The following is a 25434-nucleotide window of genomic DNA, read 5'->3' as shown; positions in this document are numbered from 1 at the left end:
ATGCTCTTTTGGTTACTGCAGACTTGTAGTATAGTTTGAAAACTGGTAGTGTGATGCCTCCAGCTTTGTTCATTTTGCTTAGAATTTCCTTGGTTATTTGGACCTTTTTTGTTCCATATGAGTTTAGAATAGTTTCTTCTAATTCTGTGAAATATGACATTGGTAGTTTGACAGGAATAGCATTAAATTTATAGATGGCTTTGGACAGTATGGCCATTTAAACAATATTGATTCTTCCAATCTATAAGCGTGGAATGTTTTTCCACTTGTTTGTGCCATCTAATATTTTTTCATCAGTGTTTTGTAGTTCTCCCTGCAGAGACCTTTCAACTCATTGGTTAGAGGTATTCCTAGGTATTGTGTGTGTGTGTGTGTGCCTATTGTAAATGAGACTGCATTCTTTATTCGGCTCTCAGCTTGAATGCTATTGGTGTATATAAATGCTACTGATCTTTTGCTTTGATTTTGTATTCTGAAATTTTGGTGAAGTTGTTTATCAGTTCAAGGAATTTTTTGGCAAAGCCTTTAGGGTTTTCTAGGTATAGAATCATATTATCATGGAAGAGATTGTTTGACATTGTTGAACTTCTATCTCATTTAAACTACGAGAAGCCGCATAAGTTCTCCACCTATAAGAATGACTCTTGAATTCTTGAGAACTCTTATTCTCCTTCTTTTTATAAATATAATTCTCTACTTAGGGATTCATAGTTTTGCTTTTATTCTTTTTGTCTCTTTGTTGTTTTTGTAAGTTTTCCTGACTTTAAGTGAATAATAACCACTTAAAAATATTTCAAACAATTCATTGAATGTTTTACTAGTCACAAACAATAAAGCCTTTATACAAAACAGAATTAGTACTGGCCCATACTGAGCCCATTGATCATTTATATAATTTGCTTTATTTTTATCACTCATGATGATCTTTAACCTGATTCCAAGACCGTGATTAAACGCCCCATTTTAATTCACTCTAATTAATTTTGTATGCACAACTGGGTGACTCACCAAGTCAGAAATGATCCTGATGTCCAAGTATTTGACTTAGATATTTTCTTTTCAATATCTTTCGTGGATTTGTGCTGAAAAAATTGTACATTCATTGAGCCTGTTTTATTCTCATTGAAACCACTCTGCCTATTTCTCATACTTAATATTTTCCAGGAGTATCAAATGCTACACTTTGCTGATGTTCACCTTCTTGAGCAGAAGTTTCCAGTACTTTTCAAGAGCCTGTTATTTCCATATTTCTCAATATGCTCACATTCTTTCGTTTTCTAAGAATAAATATGCGTGGATCAGTAAACATGCTGCCTAATCCCCTAAATAACTCAGGGTGATGTGAGTCTTGTAATGACTGCCAAGTAAGGAATTCCCTTATCTTCATGTTGGCTAGAGCAATATTTGCAACATCTTCATTACTCCCTAATTGTCTATATTTCTTTGCTTCATTTCTCTTGTTAAAGGCAGATTTAAAAAATGAGTTCAATAACTCAAGCGTTTTAGAGTCATCATTAATTTCATGCCCTTCCTCATTCATTAGTGGACCTATTTTCTTGTGACTTTCTTTTCCCTCTGGGTCTCTCTTTTTTTTCTTTAATCTTCTCATTTACTTTAACCCTTTAATCATGCTCTAGCATGATCGTTGTCATGTCTCCCATGGTAACAAGAATAAAATCTCAACTGATAGTGTATTTGTTTTCTTGCTATTCTTAGAATAAATGTTCTTATATTTTTCTTCTAAAAAATTATTTTAGAGCAGTCTGCATTATTGCAAGCTGGATTTTAAGTTTTCTTATTCACAGGGAATGTACAGCTAACTTTTTAAAAGAATTGTAAAAATGCTCTAAATGTCATCTATGGGAAAGCAGCATTCATATCTTTAAACTAAAATTTTAAAAGGACTCCCCAGATGCTTAAAAACAACTACTATTTGGGTAGTTGTTTTGCTTCAACATACATTAAATTTCTGCAACCAAGCCCACTGCCCCTGCTGCTGCCCCGGTTCAGACTTAGCCTCAGATCATCAGTACATGTTTCTTCAGAATTCAATAAACGCCATGACACCATTTCTTACTCCTCTGTTATATGTGTTCTTTTCTAAACAATAATTTTTATAATCAATGAATAGTTTTTATAAATATAAATAAATAAGTTTTTATAATATATGTCAAATGCTATTTCATTGACTTTCTTTTCTCAAATTTAAAATAATCCACTGACAGGATAAGCTAACTGTTTAGAGTTAAGCAGACAAAAAGACAATTTTTGTTTTACCTCACTTTATGGTTAGCTTTGTGAACTACACAATAGTATAATACCTCCAACACACACACTTGTACACACACCAGCAGGCACAGTTCTTTGAAGATGTTCATGACCTTCAGAATGTCATCTAGGGGCAAACTTGTTCAACTTAATTCAGTTTAACATTTTCAAAGTAGTTATGGCAATCTCTCTGTGTGTAACTTCTTGTAGAAATATTGTTTCCTAAAACAAACTATTGGAAAAGATGTTTTAGATTCTGGTTGTAAAATATGTGTGACTGACTCATACAATTATCCATAAAATTATTAAAGTCTCATTGAAATAGATTTCTACAATAATGACTTGAAAATGCAAAGCTGATATAGAAATCTCTTTCCTATTTCAGCTCCCCAATTGTCCAATTGTTCCTTCTGGAATTGAATAGGAAGTTAGAGATGACAGGCTGGGTGAGTATAGAGGTTTGAGAAATTTTTCCTCATCTAGAAAATGAGGAAGATGTATAAAATTATTTGTAAGATCTTTTGGAGCTTTAAATTTGATGTTTCAGTGACCTAACTCTGTGACCGACAGATTAATGAGAAAGAAAAATCACATTTTCTATATACTTCGTCTTTTAATTATTATTTCAGCATTCAACTACCTAAAAAAAACCCATAAGTTAAAGGAGATAACAAAAGCAAAATAAAATAGCAACCATAACAAGAGAAGAAACAGTAATATTTATTGAATACCTGCTAGGTACAGCACATTTTTCTAAATACAACACATGATTATCTCAGTTAAGCTTTACCACACATCCTTCATTTTGGCTGGATGCTAATAATTCCCATATTACAGGTTAACCTCAATCACGAAAAGCCTATGTAAACTGTTCAATATCTTACACAAAGAAATGGGACAGTTGTATACAAACCTAGGTCTGGCTAATTTCAGTTCCTTTTCTCTTTCATTTTATTATTCTCGTATTAGAATAAAAACAACTAATTTCAACTTGAAGGAAGGGAAGAAAATGAAAGAAAATGATTTTTTTTTAAATAAAAGATACTAAAGAGAATCCACATGTAGACATCCACTACTGACCTCTCAAGTTAGACAATGTGGAATATTAAAAACATTTAATTTAGGATATATTAGCAGAAACTCAAAATTACCAATAGAAATATTGAGCTGAACACCTGACATATTCAAACAATCAGAATATAAGAGCGTATTTTAATTTCTTACTCCTTCTTTTATAAACAAAAATAAATAGATGTTTTAAAATAGGTTTTTAGACTTTTCTACTAGACATTTGGTATCATGAAGAAACTGCTGCTGCTATCTTACAATCATGTGACCATCCTGAACTATTTAAAACCTATCTCCAAAAAAAAATGTGAAGGTAAAGCTTTCACCTTTAATTGTTTGACATTTATGGAATAAGACAACAAAGTTGTAATGAACCACCCTGACTGTATCATATAATACATGGAGGCATCATTAGTTTGTTATAACAAGGGGTGGGTAGGCAGGCTTTTCCTGAACCGATAAGGTGAAGTCTAATTAGACATATACCTGTTTTATTTTCCTCAGTAATGAGCATATGCCAAGGAACTTATTGCAAAAAGGTAGATATTTTAGAAACCAAAAATAAATATATCAAATGCAAAATACAGTTGTTTCAAAATTTCTTCTCTAGGCCACACATTGATTTTCACACCAGAGAGCATAATTAGAAGAGTCCTTAATTCTATATCTTTTCTAATTTTTGAGGTCTAAAAACTCTCAACCTATATTGCCTTGTACGTGCCTATTTCTTTTCAGTTGTGAATATTCATTAATGTAATATGAGTGGCTATTAATTTCTGCTAATATCCAGCAAATGCTGTGTATGCAATAGGAACCTACTAAGTATCCAATAATTGGATTTCTCATGAGTTGGTAGGTGGCAAAGTAGGCAGTAGATATCGCTAGGTTTCAAATTCTCTACATACTTATATGTGTCTAATATTCTGCCTCTACAAATAAGGAGATACATTATTAAATTCTTCTTTGCCAGCTCTTTTCTTAGGATGAGTCTAATTCCTTCACCTCTTTCTGACAGGATCTAATTTCTATTCTTTTCAACAGTTCCGCTGACCTCTGTACATTCTCTCCCTGTGCTGTAGTTTCACTTGGCTGCTGGTCTCCCAATCTCCATACATTAAAGATGCATTTATACTTTTTTTTTTACAGTGCTCTGAACATAATTACAAAAGCTTTGAATTGAGAATCAAAAAGGAGCAGTTTGATCACATAAAAGCTAATTTCTGAAAACCACCACACACAGAGATTCAAAGTCAAAAGGAGGACAAATTTAAAACTCTTCAGGTACAGTCAGGAAAAAAAAATATTTTCTAAGCAGACCCAAAGACAAGTTTACCATGAGCTGCAATTCAAACTCTAGCCTCATCTACCTATTGTTTTCTAAGCCCATTGAAGTCCTATTATTTGGTCTGCTGAGTTTTTTATTAAAAGTAACTAATGTGCCACTTCTATTCAATAACCATCTCTTTTGGTTTCTTTTTGCAATTCAATTTTATGATCAAACATTTAATAGTGAAAAAATTTAAAAAGTAATATGCGACAATATTTGGGGAAATTTAAAAAAAAAGGTATTTAGCATCAAAAAGGAAACAGAAAGTGCCTTCATTGTTATTCACAAGAATTTTTAATGTAATTCCTGTGATAATCTTGCCTTTGGAGTACAGATTCAATAATAACAGCAGGGCAGATAACAGTATTCTGTGTTTGCTTCCTTATGCATAGCTTGATTTCCTTTTGAACTCCAAACAGCAAACTTTTGTACTTTTATTACAGAGAAAATAAACTTTCTGTATGAAACTCTCTCTCTCACTTCTTCACCTGAAGACTCATACCAGTCCTTCAGTACTAGTTCTGTTATCACTTTTCATAGAAACTTCTCCTTCGCCTTTGGCCAAGGTCAGAGGCACTGCTTCTGTGTCCAACATAGTCCCATTACCAAAACAAGTCAAATAACATTAGTTTCAATTCTTTCCTTGTCTGTTTCCCCACAGTACTCTGTGACTCAGTACATATACCACAAGTACATATACCACATCTTTGTCTCTACATACACATATATGTACATATACCACATCTCTCAAGTACATATACCACATATTTTGTCCTATCCCCTTAACTCCAGTCTTGCACATAGTAGAAACCAAATACCTAATTTTTGAGGGAAGGTTATATCCCCAAATTATACACTGAAAAATATGACACTGGGAACCGATTTGTTGTACATCTATTCCAATGCAATTGTAAAAATTAAAAAGAAGAAGAAGAATAAAGGATAGTATTCGGGAGCCACTTTGAAGAAATAAATGTCTAGATTCAAAAATTAAATAAAAAGTACTGCCACTGTTACTCTTAAGCTCAAGCACTGGAAGGATGCCACAGAGGGTTATCTAAATGACAGTTTGATAAGGCAAGCTTCTCCCTCCTTGAATTCCTCTATCCATGTTTGCAGGTGAGTGGAAGCCTCCTAAAGGCCACCTGAACTAGCTGTGATGTCTTCCAACCTTTCCTTTGAGCAACAAATACATATCAAATGCACAAGTGTTAGGAACTGTGCTAAATGCTATAGTCATACACCAGTGCGTGCCTAGAGTTTTTAGTTGCATGGGAGAGGTAGAATGTGGCACAAACAATTTTAGTGATTACTCAGGACAAACTTTGTAGAACATACAGAAAAGGTATAAAGAAAGATTCAATTTCAATAAGGCCAACGAGGGAGCTTAAGAAGTTACTCATAGTGGGAAAATGAGTTGAGTTCTGAAACAAGGTCAGTAACAGAAATACAGAAAACCAAATTCTTAACAATGCAGCAGAGGTGTGAGCATATTTTAAACCACTTTGTTGTATAGAGAAATTTGAGAGAGAAAGTCTAAAAGGATTCTGTTCTCCCAACAGACCAGATGAGCACAGAATTGACAGCAAGGTTCTTCCCCATTCTCTCTTTTGTCTTATACTGTGGTGAAGAACTTAGTGCCAATGTTTATCTAAATATGGATATAACATTGAATTGTGTGGTGGGTCGAATTTTTTAAGTAGCTGCCCCCAAAATATTTCTAACTAATCCACAAAAACTATAGATACAATACAATATCATTCCTTTGAGTATATTGTAATTATATGATAATAGGTAGCAAAGTTAAACTTCATATAAGATTATCTGGGTAGGATTGATTTAATTATATCAACTATTAAAGTACAGAGCTTTCTCTGGCTGAAGGCAGAAAATGTCACAGTGATTTAACATGTGAGGACTTTACACTTTGTTGCTGGTCTAAAGATAGAGGGGTCATGTGAGAAAGAATATGACTTGCCTAAGGAGTGGAGTGACTCCTCCAGTTGTTAGCCAGCAAGAAAACAAGGACATCAGTCCTACAACCACAGTAAATTGAAGTCAGTCAAGAACCTGGATGTTTATGGAAGTAAAGTGTTCACTAGAGCATTCATATAAAAGCCCAGACTAGTTGAAATCTTGCTATCGGCCCTGTGAAACCCTAAGCAGAAAGCCCAGCCAAGTCTGCCTAGATTCTGACCCAGAGAATTGTTGGCTATTAAATGGGTATTGTTTTTAATCCACTAAGTGTTTAGTAATTTGTTATGAAGTGACAGCAAACTAGTACTATTTCTGGCTATCTTACGTTTTTTCTAATGAGAATTTGAGAACATACTAAGTGTTCAAAAATGTTGTTGATATTAATGAGAGAGTTGAAGGAATGTAGATACTACTAGCTGCCAAGCCAACATGCAATTCTTCTTTCTTAGAAAAATAATTGTGCATTTGTTTAGCTTGGCAGTGTAGCCATCCAAAAGACTACATTACTCTGTCCCTCTTACAGCTGAATGACAATGTAACCAAGTTTTCACCAATTATATCGAAACAGTGTTGTTTGAATTCTGAGAGTCTTCCTAAAAGTGAAAGAGATGCACTTTTTTTTGTCCTTTTCTCCTTCATGCTGCATGACTGCGTAGGTTTCTGTAACATGATATGATGGCTAAAGCTCTGGGAGCCATTCTGAACCATAAGGTAATATTGTTATCTATGGATAAATTATAAAACACCCCCAAATTTAGTAGTTTAAAAAACGAAAATTTAATTTCACCTCCCAATTATGTAGATTGAATGATTCTTCTGTTCCATAGAACATCATTTGAAGTGACGCATTAAAATTTAGTTGACAGTAGGGCTGATCTTCAAGAACTATGACAGCTTATTTTCATGACTGGCGGTTAGTTGGGAGTGGCTAAAATCCTGAGCCCAGCGGGGCCTTTCTCTTTCTCTATGTAGCCTCAAAGCCTGTCCAGCTTCTCTCTTCAACAGGCTCGTTGGATTTCTTACATGACAGCTGAGGGCTCTGAAAGAAACTGTTTCAAGAAGGAGAAAGTAGAATTTGACAGTACCTTGAGACATGTACCTAGAAATTGGCACAGTGTCACTTCTACCATATTTTATTATTTAAAGTAGTCACATATTCTGCCCAGATTCTAGAGGAGAGTATAGAGACCTCATCTCTTGTTTTTTTTGTTTTTTGTTTTTTTGGGTTTTTTTCTCTCTTTTTGAGACAGAGTCTCCCTCTGTTGCCCAGGCTGGAGTGCAGTGCTGTGATCTTGGCTCACTGCAACCTCCACCTCCCAGGTTCAAGTGATTCTCCTGCCTCAGCCTCCCAAGTAGCTGGGATTACAGGTGCATGCCACCACACCCAGCTAATTTCTGTATTTTTTTGTAGAGACGGGGTTTGGACATGTTGGCCAGGCTGGTCTTGAACTCCTGACGTCAAGAGATCCACCCGCCTTGGCCTCCCAAAGTGCTGGAATTACAGGCATGAGCCACCGCGCCAAGCCAAGCCTAATCTCTTAATGAGAGAAATGCAATGAATTTATACCATTTTTAATATTCTATAGGTGACCTGAATATGGCAGAGAAGAACTGGAAGGAGCCTGGGTCCCTGATGACACACAGCTTGCAAAACAGCCCTAAGTTTCTTACATACAAATGTATTTTGTTACAGAAAAATAAATCTTCACATGTCTGCATGCTTTAAGAATATATAGTTAGATTTATGGTATATGCAGCAGCAGCTACTTCTGAGAACTTCAGTTAGAATTTTATAGGGAAGGAGAGACCTGAATCATGGTGATTTACTTAGTATATGCAAACGTTGTATACCAGGACTTCCCACAGCCTTCTCTCATAGCATATCTAGAGAAAACAAATACTCCATTTTATCTTGGGATAGTTCCCCTGCAACTTCCTTCTGGTGGACATGAACATTTATTTAATTTTGAAATTTATATGCTCTACTCATGTTAGATATCCTTAGTGAGAAGGCATCAAGAGTTTTCATATTATTCTAAAAACAAACAAGTTTTCATGGATAACAAAATAAATGAAAGGAAAAGCAAAGATCTTGAAAGAAGAAAAGAAAGCGGAAGTTCTAAAAATATATATATTCAAATGGTAGCAGTGTTTGCATTGGCAACTGGTACTTCCCATATTTCCTTATAATGTTGTGGCTGTTTGGTATATATTTTAAGTTCTCATGATGATGGACAGAGAAGCTGAAATTAATGCACCAATAGGAAGGTTTCACTCATTTTTTTTTTTTGCTTTGTTTTCTTATCACTGTTTTACTTGATCACAATGAATTTCAAAGTAACATTCTGTCACATTCAGTGTCTTTTGTACATTTATACCCTTACTAATTCATATTCTTAATCCCCATTCTCATGCACATCAAGACATGTTATGAAATTCTCCCAATCACATCTTCAGACTATTATAAAATATTTTAAATGCATGCACATGAACTCTCATTCTCTTACATAATATCGTATTTCTGATTTCTTGTGTTTATTCAATCCTTTTCAAACTTGGGCTGATAAAATCATACTCTTGCCTAATGATAGCTTCATTTATATTCTCATCTGTTGCACACACACTTTTTGACAAGTTGAGTAAGTTTACTTAAGTTTCTCTATGCCCAATCAATCTTTGTCTTCTCTACACCAGATTAAAATATCATGTCACATAAGAAGGGAAGAATCAGAGGCAAATGATCTCTGATGACAGTAAAGAACTTATGCTTCAGCCAGGCACGGTGGCTCACACCTGTAATCTCAGCACTTTGGGAGACCGAGGCAGGTGGATCGCCTGCAGTCAGGAGTTTGAGACCAGCCTGGCCAACATGGCGAAACCCCATCTCTACTAAAAATATAAAAATTAGCCAGGCCTGGTGGCACGTGCCTGCAATCCCAGCTACTCGGGTGACTGAGGCAGGAGAATAACTTGAACCTGGGAGACGGAGATTGCAGTGAGCCAAGATCATGCCATTGCACTCTAGCCTGGATGACAAGAGCGAAACTTCATTAAAAAAAAAAAAAGAAAAAAAAAAAAGAACAAAGAACTTATGCTTCAAGACCCCTGGCCTGCATGAATCTCATTTAAGGATCTAAAATAATAAAACTATAAATATTTTGACATAGAGAAGCAAATGTGAACCTACAATGGTTGGATCACATGAAAGTAGTAGTTCATTGAGAAAAAGAGATCCCTCTCAAATAGAAGCTATGTGGAGATCTTTGAATTTCTTAATGATCCCCTTTGATGAAAAGATTGGAAACATGGGAACATATTGAAAAAACAATGGTTTCTTGCTGATTTGATGCAAATACTAACATCAGTGCAGATAACATCAAAAAAAATATGCCACTAAATAAGGACATTGAAAACACATTGGTTATGAGTGTGGTCATTTCTAAACGTATTTATTACATTGCATGAGAAAACTTGAAATGACTTGCAATGTTACAATTTATGTATTAAATAAATTTGATGAAGTCTTTTTGACTATATTTCTAAAAACATGACCTTATCCAAAATGGGTCCTAAAGTGGAAGAAAAATCTTCTAAATTTCTATGTCTACTACCACTGTGACTTCCACAACAAATAATAACAACAGATTTTTAAGAAACTGTGGTAGAGAGAAAGTACTGAATTATTTTTCTGTTCTTTCTATAGAACAAAGCACAAAACAATTTCTATATGAAAAGACTAATGAATAATCAAAGAATATACAGCCAAAATATATGGAAAAGCATCATAGAGGTATAGCAGGCAGTTACTCAGTAATGACAGTATTTTATGCTCACAAAGTTTATGGTATTTATAACTTTTTTTTTTTGATATGGAATCTCGCTCTGTTGCCCAGGCTGGAGTGCAATGGCGTGATCTCAGGTCACTGCACTACCACCTCCCAGGTTGAAGCCATTCTACTGCCTCAGCCTTCCAAGCAGCTGGGATTACATGTGCCTGCCACCATGCCTAGCTAACTTTTTGTATTTTTAGTAGAGACAGGGTTTCACCATGTTGGCCAGGCTGACCTTGAACTCCTGACCTCAGGTGATCCACCCACCTCAGCCTCCTAAAGTGCTGGGATTACAGCTGTGAGCCACCATGCTTGGCCCAACTTTTAAAACATGCATTTGGCATGATTTATGTTCCCATTCTAAACAAAGGCTAATTTATACCAATATTTTATTCATAATTTTGTGTTCTCTTTTCTAAGGAAGTGTCCCCGAAATGGGAACAACTAGCCCCATCAAAACTGAATGTCCCTCAGAGAGAGGCTGGTATCAGTCCCAATAGAACAAATGGATTGGAACAAATCTGGAGGCCAAGCTTTAGGGCAGTCACAAGTCTATAAAAAATGAAAGGTTATATATCAAATGAAAGACGAGGCAGACCATGGGTGCAGTATAAGAAAATAAACACAATATTGGAAAAGTGTCTCTGAAGAAAGATGATTTTAAATCAGGCCTTGGAAGAGATAAATGAAAGGAAGAGGTGGATAATGTTTCCTAAAGTGAATGACATGTACCAACCTCTGAAAGTAAATACTGTAAGAATGGGGTCTCAGATAAGGAGCATGAGAAAGGAATTCAGACGAGTGGGAATTGCATGCTTTGGTATTATGTGGAGGAGAGGAAAGGAGATAATATCAATGACAGAATGACAAAGTTGAGTTCTTAAACATTAAACAATTTTTAATTTTTTTCCAATATTTCTTGAAGTTTTATCATTCATACAGATCACAAAACTGAGTGATCATGAGAGAAACCAAACATTGCCTATCTTCACTTTTAGACACTTGGAAAGAAACTGCAGCATTTTTCCTGAATGTCAGCAGATTTCCAGTGGCATCACCTTAATTATCCCCCACTGTACCTATATGAAAACAACACAAGGGCTGTTTGCTACTTAAGCAAATTAACTTCCATATCACTAGCTTATTAAGTTACTTGGCCCACTGTAAATTCTTTATTTAGATTAAAAATATCCTACACATTTCTGGTCATCCAAAGTGTTTAAGAATAATCCATTAGCCATCCTGCCACTGGACTACAAGTTATGGCATTGATTTTCAAATAAGAAAATTTAAAAAAAAAACACACACAACAGGTTATTAGAAGCCCCAAATTGTATTATTTCAATACATCTGGAAATTTTCCAAGGAAGGCTGACAAAAATAATTTAGTTCTCTCAAAAATATCTTATTCAAGAGCACTCAGGCTACTCAGCTACACAAATTCTCTTCATTCTCAGTTGTCTCAGTGCCCTCCACCCCCAATTTGATCACGATACCTATAGGAAAATCCAAAATAGTATTGTTGGAAAGATTGCATATACTTATAATAGTATCTTTCATAATAGCTTTCACATCATGCCCCATTAAAGTTTCTTTTTACACTAGTCTGGCATGACAGTGTAATTCCTTGTTAAATGCTATATTAGCAAGGATGAGTAATAATTCAACAGGATGCTAATATAACACAAGTTTAAATTGCTAATTCAATGAAGCCTTCATTTCGCTGTACATTGCTCAAATCATTGTGATTTTTGCAATGAAACACTAGGACCTTTTAAAAATAAAAATAAAACATGGAAATAGTTTTCCACCTGTTTCCTACTCTTGGCAGATTGTATGTCTTGAGAAAAAAAGCAGTACTCTGGCTTTACTATGATCATCATTTATCAAAGAGGTTGTTCAGAAGTATTCTGAAAAACTTCTAAGAAAACTTATCTGCAGGTACAATGTTAATTCCTCTCTTACTCTTCTTGTCCCTCTAATGTGAGAGTCAATAAATTACCACATCAGCTCTCATATGGTGAAATCCCTCTCAGACTTGGCCTTGCTTCCTTATCCCAAATTTTATTATAGCACTTCAGGTTATATGTCTAGCTGCTACCATTTCTTCTCACATTCAATTTTTAGTATATCAGATCCTTCTTATGTAGTCCCACCATACTAACCATCACACGCATGCACGTGCATGGACACACGCACACATTCACACACACACTCCTTAACCCTGTCATTTACCTACTCACAAAGGATCTCCATTGTTTATAGTCATCATCCGGCTACCCCTATCCAATATGACTACAGAATATCATATTAGATAGACAGATAGATAGATAGATAGATAGATAGATAGATAGATAGATATACATAAGCACATATAGATCTTTACACACATATACACATATGTATACAGCTATGTATACACATATATATGAATATATATACATGCACACATAGTATCTATAGAGTTACAAGAATTCCCAAAACAGTAACTATTACTACTTTGTAGTGTATGCTATGTGCCAGCAGTATAGAATAATGTTTAAATTATGCATTTTGAAGTTAAGAGGTTCTGGGTTTATCTTGCTCTGGATCTACATAGCTTTAGACTATTTAAGAGATGTATTTGTTTCACTCAGTGTTCTCAGGTGAAACTCAAGATAGCAAGAGTTTCCTATTTCATAGTAGTTTCTCAGGTGTTAGACAAGATGATGTTTGTAATATGCTCATCACTGTGACTAGCATATGGAACATACTCAATAAATGTTGGTCAATGAAGAACTATGATGCCTATTACATTTGCAAGAATTAAAGTGAAATTGGTAGGTCAAATCGAGTTCACTTTTTAATTCTGTTAATATGCAATGAAAAATTGCCATTTACAGAGGTTGTTTCAATTTACATCCTTGTCATGTATTACCGTGTGTACATGAAAGTATTCATTCCCCTAAAGTTTTGCCCTACTGGGTATTATAATTTTAAATATTTGTCGTTGAAAAACGGCATATTTTAAACTGGTATTACTTTGATCACTTTTGAGGTTCGAATAAAGTTGACTATTTTTTCTCATGTTTAAGTTCTATTGATATTTGCCCAGTGGAATGTCTAACACAAAATTTATTCAATTTTATAATGGTAAATGTTGGTTTATTTTATGATTTAAAATTTAAAAGGATTATTGCATGTGAAGATATCCATTGTTTGCTATCTGTTTTTCATTTTTTTTCCAATTTGTGCTTTTGTATCTGACTTTTGTTTGTGGTATTATTTTTTGCCAGTAAGATCATTTTGTCGTGTGAATCTCAATGTATCTATATATTCTTCTCAATGTATCTATATATTCAATGTATCTATATATTATTCTAGAATATAGAAACTAGAATATGTTCTAGTTTCACAACACGCTCAAAGGTATAAGGATTGTGAGATATTGAAGGTTAATTAATTATTCAATAATTTCTGCTTATTCTACATTTCTTTATTTTAAAATTGGAGCCATCTGTATGATTTTGGCAAAAATGTCCAACTGTATAAACAGAATGACAGAATGACAAAGTTGAGTTCTTAAACATTAAACAATTTTTAATTTTTCCTCAAAGAGCTAGTTAGTCCCTTGTTCTTTCATTATTAATTTGATACATGTTTTCCCACAATGATTTAAAGTGCATATTCTATGTTCCCCGTAAATCAGGATATGTTATTAGACTCTCTAGTCCGGTTCATTCACCTGCTTTAGTTGTGTTTAATACTGTTAAATTTTTGATATTTACTAAAACTAGACTTCTCCCATTACTCATATTTTACAGAATCTTACATTCTTTTGGATAATCTTTAGTAGTATTTTTCAATCTCCTCCCTCAATATTCCCTCTTCTCATGTGGGTGTCCTAATTATATATGCTTGTTTGTAAATGATTTTATTTTAGGAAGAACTGACATGTTTTAAAATATTTTTGTCCAAAACTATATTTTAATTTACCCAATTTTCTTTTCTTTTTTTTTTTTTTGAAATAAATTAACACTTCTTTTAGTATGTGTCCTATATATTTCTTTTTAATACTTTTTCTGGATAATTTATATTTTTGATATTAGGTCAAATAAACTTTATCTGATCATACATCTAAACTAAGCCATACACAGGAAAGTTTATGTTTTAAACATTAATATTATTAGACTTCACTACATTAGCATTATTATTTCAAGTAATTTATTAGTTGACATCTATATACAGTATCATTGTATTCAATTATGTTTTATGCAAATAATATTCTCAAATGTGTTATTTACAGCTTGCACTGTATCATTTGTATTATTAAGATTTTCCAATATGAAAGCAAGTATTCTAAACTTATTTTCCCAATTCTGTGTGTTTTGCAGTTATTTATGACATTTTTGATGTTGAAACATTCAATTTTACATTGTCAAATATATCATATATCATTTTTTTCTGTTTGTTTTATGATTAAAGAAGCCTGCCTATTAAACTTGATCTAAAAATTGTTCCCAATTGTTCAAGCTCTTACATGATTGTCTTAACACAATTTATTGAATAATTCACTCTTAACTTTCTGATTTTTGAAGTCATACATATATTATCAATACATCATATATTGATTTCAAATTATTTGTCCAAACACATATTAAATTTTACTATTATTTTCCAAAAGCTATTAAAATAAATAAGTTTATTACTATTTGCTGGAATACAAAATATAGACTTCTTTGTGCTTCAGAAATTGCACACAATTCCTAAAAGATGAAAAGAAGATAGGATTGTATTGACCAGTGAGTACATGAGTTTGTTTTCTTCTTAAGATGTAGGTTCCTGGAGTAGAAGGCAGGGACACAGAGGCCCTTTACAGGATTTCTAGTGTGGGTTTCCCTGCAAATATGTTTGCAGGAAAATCAGGAATTCACCTTAAAAACTCCACAAACACACAACATTAGGTATCATGAACAAAACCAGAAATAACATAGAAAGAAACATATACTAAAATTATTAGAGCACAACAAAGTACATATGCTTACTACCACTGAATGTATACTTAAAATGGTTAAAATGGTAAATGTTATGTTATATATATTTTACCACAAAAATATGAGATTATAAAACAGTCTATAATGACCAAGTTTAAATAAACTAGAAGCAAACTCAAAAATTTTCAGGTGTAGAGATTAGGGACTATTAAAAATTACCTAAATGTCTGAAAATGAGCTGGAGATATTCTAGAAATAAACCACACAGCAATTGATATTTACACATTTAGAGTATTGTGGATATTTAAAGTTTGGATTATATAAATGAAAGAAAAATAGGGAAAAAAAGAGAATCTGTTTATGGGATGTCAGTGTGAACAGCTCTATAGACCTATTACTCAGTGAAACAATCGTAAGTGATGAAAATAATTTCTAAAGCAACCATTTAAAGTCCCCAGAAATTGTCATAATGGCATACAGCATGTGAAGAATATTTATTCAAGAAAATCAAGTACATCTCACTAAGAAGAACAAAAGTTTGAAGAGCAAAACTGTTTGAAGAACAAAAGTAAGAAGAGCAAAACTGCTGCTCCCTCCAACCCCAGCTGAGTGTGACAGACACTTTGCTCCAAATGGACTTTGCCAAGAAGATCATTCTCACTCTAATCGCCTATCTCTGTAATGCGGAGATTAAATTTCAGATGAGTCAGTTTAGACTAGGGGCTCTCTCCTATACTTACTCCCGACTTACAGGGTGCCATCTCTACAGGTCAGATTATTAAGTCCTCAGTCACCTTCTCTTTAGCCCACTTGAGGGAGAAATCCCATGCCCAAAGGGACAAGCTAAGTAAAGTCATACTCACAAGTCAGGAATAATGGCATGGAGATTTTCTTCAGGATGAGGCAGGTCATAAGAACAGACAGCTCTGAAGTTCTCCCTAAATGAACTAACTGGTGTTATTTAGAACACAGTATGGAGGAATTCAAGACTAAGGGTACTCTTGAAAACAGTGATTTTTGGTGTTAAGTAATTAAGTGGAGGCTGGTAACTCCATATCAGCCACAAGCTAAAGTATAGCTCAGTTATTTTACCAGAGAAAACCAGGGGGAAAGGCAGCTAAGATGAGCTCTCTGGGTGTTAGAAGAAACCCCAAAGACTGACCCCAAAAACTACCCTTACAGAGGGACCTGCATTTAATTGGCTATAATCGTGGAGCAATTTATGTTCCAGTGCATCGTTGAAAAAAATATAGCAATTTAATGGCTATTTCTGGAGTCTAACAGCTGTGTGTGATACCAACAGAGGCAGACAGCTAAATAGAGACATCAAAGAAAGAGATAGCTAAAGACAGTCCTGTTAAAACAACAGTCATCCCAGGGTAACCTTGTACAAGCCCAAAACTTGAGTGATATTAGAAGCTTCACACTGCAGGGAAAACAGCCTTCACTAAAATAGTCCAGCCAGGTCACTAAACAAATAAATAAGCAAACAGTAATAACATCAAGCTCCAGAGGAGTGGGGTCGCTCTCTAGAGTTGCCATAATATATTCCCTAAAATCTCCCAATTTTTAACAACAACAAAGTAAGGTGTACAAAGAAACAGGGGTATTTGACCTATGCATGGAAAAAAAAAAAAAAGTAGTGTCATGCATGTCCGTGTGAAGAGACCATCAAACAGGCTTTGTGTGAGCAATAAAGCTTTTGAATCACCTGGGTGCAGGGGGGCTGAGTCAGGGAAGGGAGATAAAGGTGGGGCCGTTTTATAGGATTTGGGTAGGTAAAGGAAATTACAGTCAAAGGGGGGTTCTCTGGCAGGAGTGGGGGTCACAAGGTGCTCAGTGGGGGAGCTTTTTGAGCCAAGATGAGCCAGGAAAAGGAATTTCACAAGGTAATGTCATCATTTAAGGCAAGGACCGGCCATTTTCACTTCTTTTGTGATGGAATGTTATCAGTTAAGGCAGGGGAGGGTATTTTTGCTTCTTTTGTGATTCTTCAGTTACTTTAGGCCATCTGGGCATATATGTGCAAGTCACAGGGAATGCCATGGCTTGGCTTGGGCTCAGAGGCCTGACAAGTAGAAAACAAAAACTGACTGTGAAGAGGCCCAGGTGTACAATTCAACAGAGGAAACTTCAAAGCAGCTATCTATCATAAATATATTCAAAGAACTAAAGAAAACTATCCTTAAGAATTAAGGAAAGCCATGATTACAGTGTTTCATTGAATAGGAAACGTTAGTGAAATAACTGAAATTGTTTAAAAATAAATAAATTTTAGAGTTAAAAAGTGATACAAGTAAAATTTTAAAATTTGCTAGAGGAGCTAAAGTAGATTTGAAATGACAGAAAAAGGAATCAGTGGATTTAATGAGAGATCTTTAGGCATTATACAATTAGAAATACATAACTAAAATAAAACTAAAAATAAATTGACAGAGCTCAGAGAAATTCGGGATTCCATGTAGTTTATCAAGAATAAGAGTAGCAGGAGAGGAGAGAGACAAAAAAGCTGAAAAAAATATTCGAGAAATAATGGCTGAGAGCTTCCCAAACTAGACGATAAAAACAACCAACCAATAAAAGAAGTGAGAGAAATGCCAAGTAGGTTAGCAACAAAGGGATCTGTATCAGAGCCATCATGGCATCAATGACACAGACAAAGGGAAAATCTTGAAAGCAGTAAAAGTAAGCGACTACTCATAAAAGGAATCCCAATGAGAATAACAGCTGATTTCTCATAATATTCAAACTACTGAAAGAAAAGAAAAGCAACTGTCAATCAAAAATGTTATATCCAATAAAACTACCTTGCAAAAATGAAGAAAAAAATGCATTATTCCAGTCTACTCATGAGTAAAGCATCAGAAAAACTCCAATAGTGGCATGATATGGCAAACCTAATCAGTATACCTGAAAACCATCAAGGTCATTAAAAACAAGGAAGTTCTAAAATACTGTCATTGCTAGGGGAAAATGTAAGGAAACACAAAAATTATGTAATATGATAGCTTAGGTGCGACACTGGGACAGAAAAAGAATGTTAGGTAAAAACAAAGGAAATCTGAATAAACTATGGACTTTAGTTAATAATACTATATTATTATTGATTACTTAATTGTGACAAATACACCATACTAATATAAGATATTAATAAAAAGTTGAAAAATATAAAGATAAAATGAAGCTATTCCCAGGTAAACAAAACTGATAGAATTCACTGCTAACTGACTCATCTTTTAAAAAATGTTAAGGGAAGTACTTCTGGATGACATCAAGTAATCTCAGGAAGTAATTCAAATCTACATTGAAACACATGTATACGCATACACACAGGAGGTACAGCTAAGGCAGTCCTTAGAGGGAAAAGAAAAGCTCTAAATGCTTGTGTTTAAAAAGAAGACAAAACTTCAATCAATAATCTAACTTTCCACCATAAGCTATTGGGGAAAAAAGAGCAAACTAAACCTAAAGCAAGCAGAAAAAGCAAATAATAAAGATCTCAGTAAAAATTAATGAAATAGAGAATTATTTTTATTCATTTTTTACCTGTTTAACTTTTATAAACAGTAAATAAATCATTGAAATTGAAAGTTGATTCTTTGAAAATAGAAAAGAAAATGGGCCAACCTTTAGCTATTTAGCTAGACCGTCCAAGAAAAAGAATAACTCAAATTACAAAAATCTGAAAAAGAAGGAACATTAATACTGAGCTTGCAGAGATAAAAATAATTATAAGAAAATGCCATGAAAAGCTATACCATAAAATTAGAAAAATCAGCTTAAAATAACAAATTTTGAGAGAGATACAAATGATCAAAACTGGATTCAAGATGTAATAAAAATATTAATAGACCTATACAAGGAAAGAGATGGAAAAGTAGTTTTAAAAACTTTTCACAAAGATTACAAACCAAGATAGTTTTACTGGTGAATTCTTCCAAACATTTAAAGAAGAGTTAATAATGATACTTCACCTATTCTTCCAAAAAACAGAATACCCCGATGAGAAACAGAATTTTCTCATCCAACTCGTTTGATGAGAAAATTATTATCTTAATATGAAACAAGACAAATTATAAGAGAAGAAAACTGGAAACCAAAATTTTAATAAATAAAGAGAAAAAAAGTCCTCAACAAATTACTAGAAAGTCAAACCCAGACCAAGAAGCAACTTCTCTGCTCCTTCTGGAATTTCCGCCTGGTTCAGCCCACCTGCCTCCACTCCTGCCTCCACCATGTCCATCAAGGTGACCCAGAAGTCCTACAAGGTGTCCACCTCTGGCCCTCTGGCCTTCAACAGCCACTCCTACACGAGTGGGCCCGGTGCCCACATCAGCTCCTCGAGCTTCTCCCCAGTGGGCAGCAGAAGCTTCTAGGGTGGCCTGGGCGGAAGCTATGCTGGGGCCAGGGGCCTGGGAGGCATCACCACCATCATGCTCAACCAGAGCCAGCTGTGTCCCCTTAAGCTGGAGGTGGACCCCAACATCCAGGTCGTGCACACCCAGGAGAAGGAGCAGATCAAGACCCTCAACAAGTTTGCCTCCTACGTCGACAAGGTACGATTCCTACAGCAGAAGAACAAGATGCTGGAGACCAAGTGGAGCCTTCTGCAGCAGCAGAAGATGGCTGGGAGCAACATGGACAACATGTTGGAGAGCTACATCAACCACCTTAGGCCGCAGCTGGAGACTCTGGGCTGGGAGAAGCTGAAGCTGGAGGCAGAGCTTGGCAACATGCAGGGGCTGGTGGAGGACTTCAAGAACAAGTATGAGGATGAGATCAATAAGCATACAAGATGGAGAATGAATTTGTCCTCATCAAGAAGGATGCGGATGAAGCTTACATGAACAAGGTAGAGCTGGAGTCTCACATGGAAGGGCTGACTGAGGAGATCAACTTCCTCAGGCAGCTGTATGAAGAGGAGATCTGGGAGCTGCAGTCCCAGATCTCAGACACGTATGTGGCGCTGTCCATGGACAACTGCCACTCCCTGGACACGATGGACAGTATCATCACTGAGGTCAAGGCGCAGTATGAGGAGATCGCCAACCGCAGACAGGCGGAGGCTCAGAGTATGCACCAGATCAGGTATGAGGAGCTGCCGTCGCTGGCTGGGAAGCACCGTGATGACCTGTCACATACAAAGACTGGGATCTCCAAGATGAACCAGAACATCGGCCATCTCCAGGCTGAGACTGAGGACCTCAAAGGCCAGAAGGTTTCCCTGGAGGCTGCCATTGCAGCTGCCGAGTAGCGTGGAGAGCTGGCAGTTAAGTATGTCAACACCAAGCTGTGGGAGCTGGAGGCAGCCCTGCAGCGGGCCACGCAGGACATGGAGCAGCAGCTGCAGGAGTACCAGGAGATGATGAATGTCAAGCTGGCCCTGGACATTGAGATCACTACCTACAGGAAGCTGCTGGAGGGCAAGGAGAGATGGCTGGAGTCTGGGATGCAGAACATGAGTAACCATACTAAGACCATCAGAGGCTATGCAGGTGACCTGAGCTCGTCCTATGGGGGCTTCACAAGACCCAGCCTCAGCTACGGTGTGGGCTGCAGCTTTGACTCTGGTGCAGGCTTCAGCTCCTTCAGTCGCACCAGCTCTACCAGGGTCGTGGTTGTGAAGAAGATCGAGAGCTGTGATGGGAAGCTGGTGTCCAAGTCCCCCGACGTTTTGCCCAAGTGAACAGCTGCAGCAGCCACTCCCAGCCTGCCCCTCCTGAGGCTGCCCCAGAGCCCAGGAGGGAGGCCGCTGTGCAGGGGAGTACAGGGAACAGGAGACTCACCTAAGGCTCAGCCCTAGCTCTCAGCCCCCACCCTTGCCCATGCCTCCAGCTGCAAAACAATTCAATTGCTTTTGTTGTTTGTTGTTGTTGTTGTTGTTGTTGTTGTTGATCCAAAATAAAACCTCAGCTAGCTCTGAAAAAAGAAAAAAAAAAAAAAAAACGAAAACCAAACCCATACAAAGGATTATACACCATGACCAACTGGGATTTATCCCAGGTGTGCAATTTTTAAATACTCTAAAATCAATTAATTTATTAATCAATTAATTTGTTTGTATCAGCTGATACACTATGTCAGTAGAATAAAATACAAAAACTTCCCAATACATTCAGAAAATGAATTTTATAAAATTAAATCCTCATTTACAAAACACTTGACAAGCAAGCATCTGTGAAAAATCTACATGGTCAACACACTTAGGAATTAATTTAACAAAAGACATACAAAGCTTATATTCTGCAAACTATAAAGGATTGTTAAGGAAATTAAAGAAGACCTAAATAAGTGAAAAGGCATACCATTTTTATAGATCAGAAGATTTAGTATTGTCAGGATGGTGATACTTCCCAAGTTTATAGATTCAACAAAATTCTATCAAAATCTAAGCTTTTTTTTGTGCACATTGCAAATTGATCCTAAAATTCATATTGATATCATTTGTCTCTGTGTCCCCACTCAAATCTCATCTGGAATTGTCATCTCCAGGTGTTGAGGGAGGGAGCTGGTGGGAGGTGATTTGATGTTGGGGCAGTTTCCCCCATACTGTTCTTGTGATAGTGAGTTGTCATGAGATCTGATTGTTAAGTGTCTGGCACTTCCCCCCTCTCTCTTTCTCCTTCCGCCATATAAGATGTGCCTTGCTTCCCCTTCACCTTCCACCATGATTGTCAGTTTCCTGAGGCTTCCCCAGCCATGCAGAATGGTGAGTTAATTAAAACTCTTCCCTTTACAAATTACCCAGTCTCAGGTATTCTTTATAGCAGTGTGAAAATGAACTAATACAATATGGAACTGCAAGGGACCTAGAATCACTAAAACATACTTTTTAAAAAAGACAACATTTGGATCACACTCCTTATTTCAAAATGTACCACAAAGCTACAGTAATAAAGACTGTTTGATACTAGCAGAAGGACAGACATAAAGAGTAATGGAATAGAGACCAGAAATAAATTTTCAAGTAACTATTAATTTTCGACAAGGCAGAGACAGTTCAGTGAGAGAAAGAATAGTCTTCTCAACAAACTGTGGTGAAAGAGCTAGATATCCATATGCAAAACCAGGAATATATACTCTTTCCTCACATTGTACATAAAAAATAACCCCAAATGAATCACACACTTAAAAGTAAGTGCTGAAAATATAAAAATTGTAGAAGAAAACGTAGAAGTAAGTCTTCATAATCTTGAGTTATGTGGTTTTCTTCAATATGACACTTCATATTTGCTAAGATGTTTATACCAAAAAAAGAAGAGAGAGGGAAAAAAAAAAAAAAGGATGTGGAGAACTTGGAATCCTCTTCTACTACTGATGGCAATTTAAACTGTGCAGACATGTTAGAAAACAGTCTGACCATTGCTCAAAAGTTTAAGCACACTGTTAGCATATGACCAACAATTTCACTCCTATGTATATACTTAAGGGAAATGAAACATACCTCTACACAAAAACTTGTTTGTGAAAAATGTATTTGTCTACAGCTGCTGTAACAAATACCACAGACTAAGTAGCCTAAACAATAGAAACTTATTTTCTCACATTTCAGGAGGCTGGGAGCCGGAAATCAAGGTGTCAGGCAGGTTGTTTGTTCTGAAGTCTCTCTCCCTGGCCTGTAGATAGTTCTTTTTCTGGTGTCTTCACGTGGTATTATTAATCTTTCTATGTGGTCTGTGTCCTAACCTCCTCTTATAAGGATACCAGCCATATTTGATTAGTACCCACCCTGAGCACTCCATTTTAACTTGCCTCTTTAATGGTCCTATCTACAAATAGAAAAACATTCTAAGGAACATGAGTTAGGGCTTCAACATATGAGCATTGGAGGGACACAATTCAGTCTATAACAAATATTCACAGTGGCGTCATTTATGATAGTCAAAAAAGTGGAAACAATCCAAAACCCCATCAGCTAATGAATGGATAAATAAATGTATTCTACCCATATAATAAGTATTATTTGGCAATAAAAAGTAATGAAGTACTGACATGATACAATATGAATAGATCTTGAAAACATGCTAACTGAAAACAGTAATCACAAAGGGTCTTGTATTATATGATTCCATTTTTATTACATGTCAAAATATGAAAATCTATAGAGACAGATAGTAGGTTAGTAATTATCTATGGCTGAGGGCCAATTTATGGGAAATGAGGTGTGACTAATGGTTATGAGGTTTCTTTATGGGGCAATGAAAATATTCAAAAATTGACTGTGGTTGAAAACTGTGAATATACTAAAAACCATTGACTTATACACCTTAAATTGGTAAGTAATATGATATATAAATTATGTTTCAATAAAGCTATTACATATTGAAAGAAAAAATAGTACATATAATGGCATACAGGGGAACAAAGGAAATATAAATAAAAAACAGTGATGACAGAGACATAGCCAATGGTACCTCCAAATCGATTTCTAGCAGAAAAAAAAAAGAAATATATGTGATCAAAGGTATATTTTAAAAGCAAAGACACAGAATTTTGTAAAACATATGAAAACAATAAAGGCAAGTTTGTATGAAGCCATTCGATTCAACATAAAATGCAACAGGAAGAAAATCACAAAAAGACCCATCATAATGAAACTTCAGCTACCAAAGACAAACATACAATTTTGAAAGAAGTGAAAAGAAAAATCATAGATTATTTTGAAACCTCGACTGATGGTTTTTAATTGTTGAGAAAACCTAGACTAAAAGAGCAAGAATAACTTTCCCAGCATCTCACAGTCATTAAATTTTTCAAGCAGGATACAGAGTTATCCAATTATCTTTTCACCATAATATATTGCCTAAACACTTATTTTTGAAGAAGAAAATGTGAAATGAAACTCAAAATGCATGACTGATTTATTCACAGCCTGAGAGTGTTCAGGAGGCCTGATTACAATGGTAGTAATTTTTATATTTTTGCCACGTGAAATGGGGTATCTTTAAAGTGTGGGTTCAGTTGTACTTTTCTAAAACTTCCAGGAAAACATAAAATATGGAAGGTTTATGGTGGCATCAGGGATTTTCTGGAAAGAAATATTGATCTGGCTTATCTCTAATTCAATTTCTGCTGACTGTAGCAAGGAAGGAAAATTCATTGGCATATCTTTCTCATGGAGTATGGTAGAAATTAACTATGAGGCCCAAATAGTTATATAATAAAACTCTCATCTACTTACCATATTCTGCTTGTGTGAGGTTCCTTCAACATATTCCAAACCTAAGAAATATTGAACACAATCATACATTAAGACTCAGTGTCAAAGGCAGATCAATTTTTCTTTTATATCACTTTCTGATGAATTTTTGAATGTGGAATAGAAAGTTGTCTAATAGAAGTGCTTTTTTCAGACTAATATACATGAATGCTTCTGGTCTAGTGCTCCCCAATTTATCAAATTTTCATCTCTATTCTTTCACAATCATTACAGAAACCATAATTAAAGGAACAACAGATGGTTAATAGAAGCTGCTGTTTCTATGAGGATACTAAGCCAGAGGCCTTATTTGACAATTATTATAAAAGTAGATACAAAAGGCTAGTCTAGATAATTTCCCAAGTTGAAAAAGAAACCAAAAAGAGATGAAAGAATGTACAAATTACCTCTCATAAAATTCTCTAGAATTTTCACCTAGTATTTATTCTACTTGGCTTGACTCCTACTGTGAGAAAACTGTGTCTTCTTTATGCTTTCAAATTATTTGGAACATCGATGGCTGATAATAATAGCAGGGATGGCTATTATGTATGTGTTAAGGTTGATTAGGGTCTCACTAGTTATTTCTCTTTCTTAATGATAAAGCCTTTTAAAATATCATTTAAAAAAAGAATAGATTTTGACAATATCAAGGATGTGAAAAAATCAATTTATTTTAAATCCGTTGATAACTAATTTTAAATCACATACAATTCAGTTACAATAAATTTCTTTGCATATATATCTTAGTCTTCTACAATTTGATAAAAGAAGTTTGTTAACTATATTTCT

The 25434-nt window shown here is 35.3% G+C and overlaps 1 long non-coding RNA gene and 1 pseudogene across 1 annotated transcript in view; both read left to right on the top strand.

Moving 5' to 3' along the window:
• The window catches only part of LOC112619141, a 526979-nt gene that overhangs the window by 150727 nt on the left and 350818 nt on the right, over positions 1-25434 (top strand). The gene's annotated exons all lie outside the window — the stretch shown is intronic.
• Positions 19637-21129, top strand: LOC112619139 (annotated as a pseudogene).

This window comes from Theropithecus gelada, chromosome 2 (genome assembly GCF_003255815.1).
Source record: "Theropithecus gelada isolate Dixy chromosome 2, Tgel_1.0, whole genome shotgun sequence".
Classification (NCBI taxonomy): Eukaryota; Metazoa; Chordata; class Mammalia; order Primates; family Cercopithecidae; genus Theropithecus; species Theropithecus gelada.
Note: the sequence above shows the minus strand (reverse complement) of the source record. Positions and strands in the feature narration are given on the sequence as shown.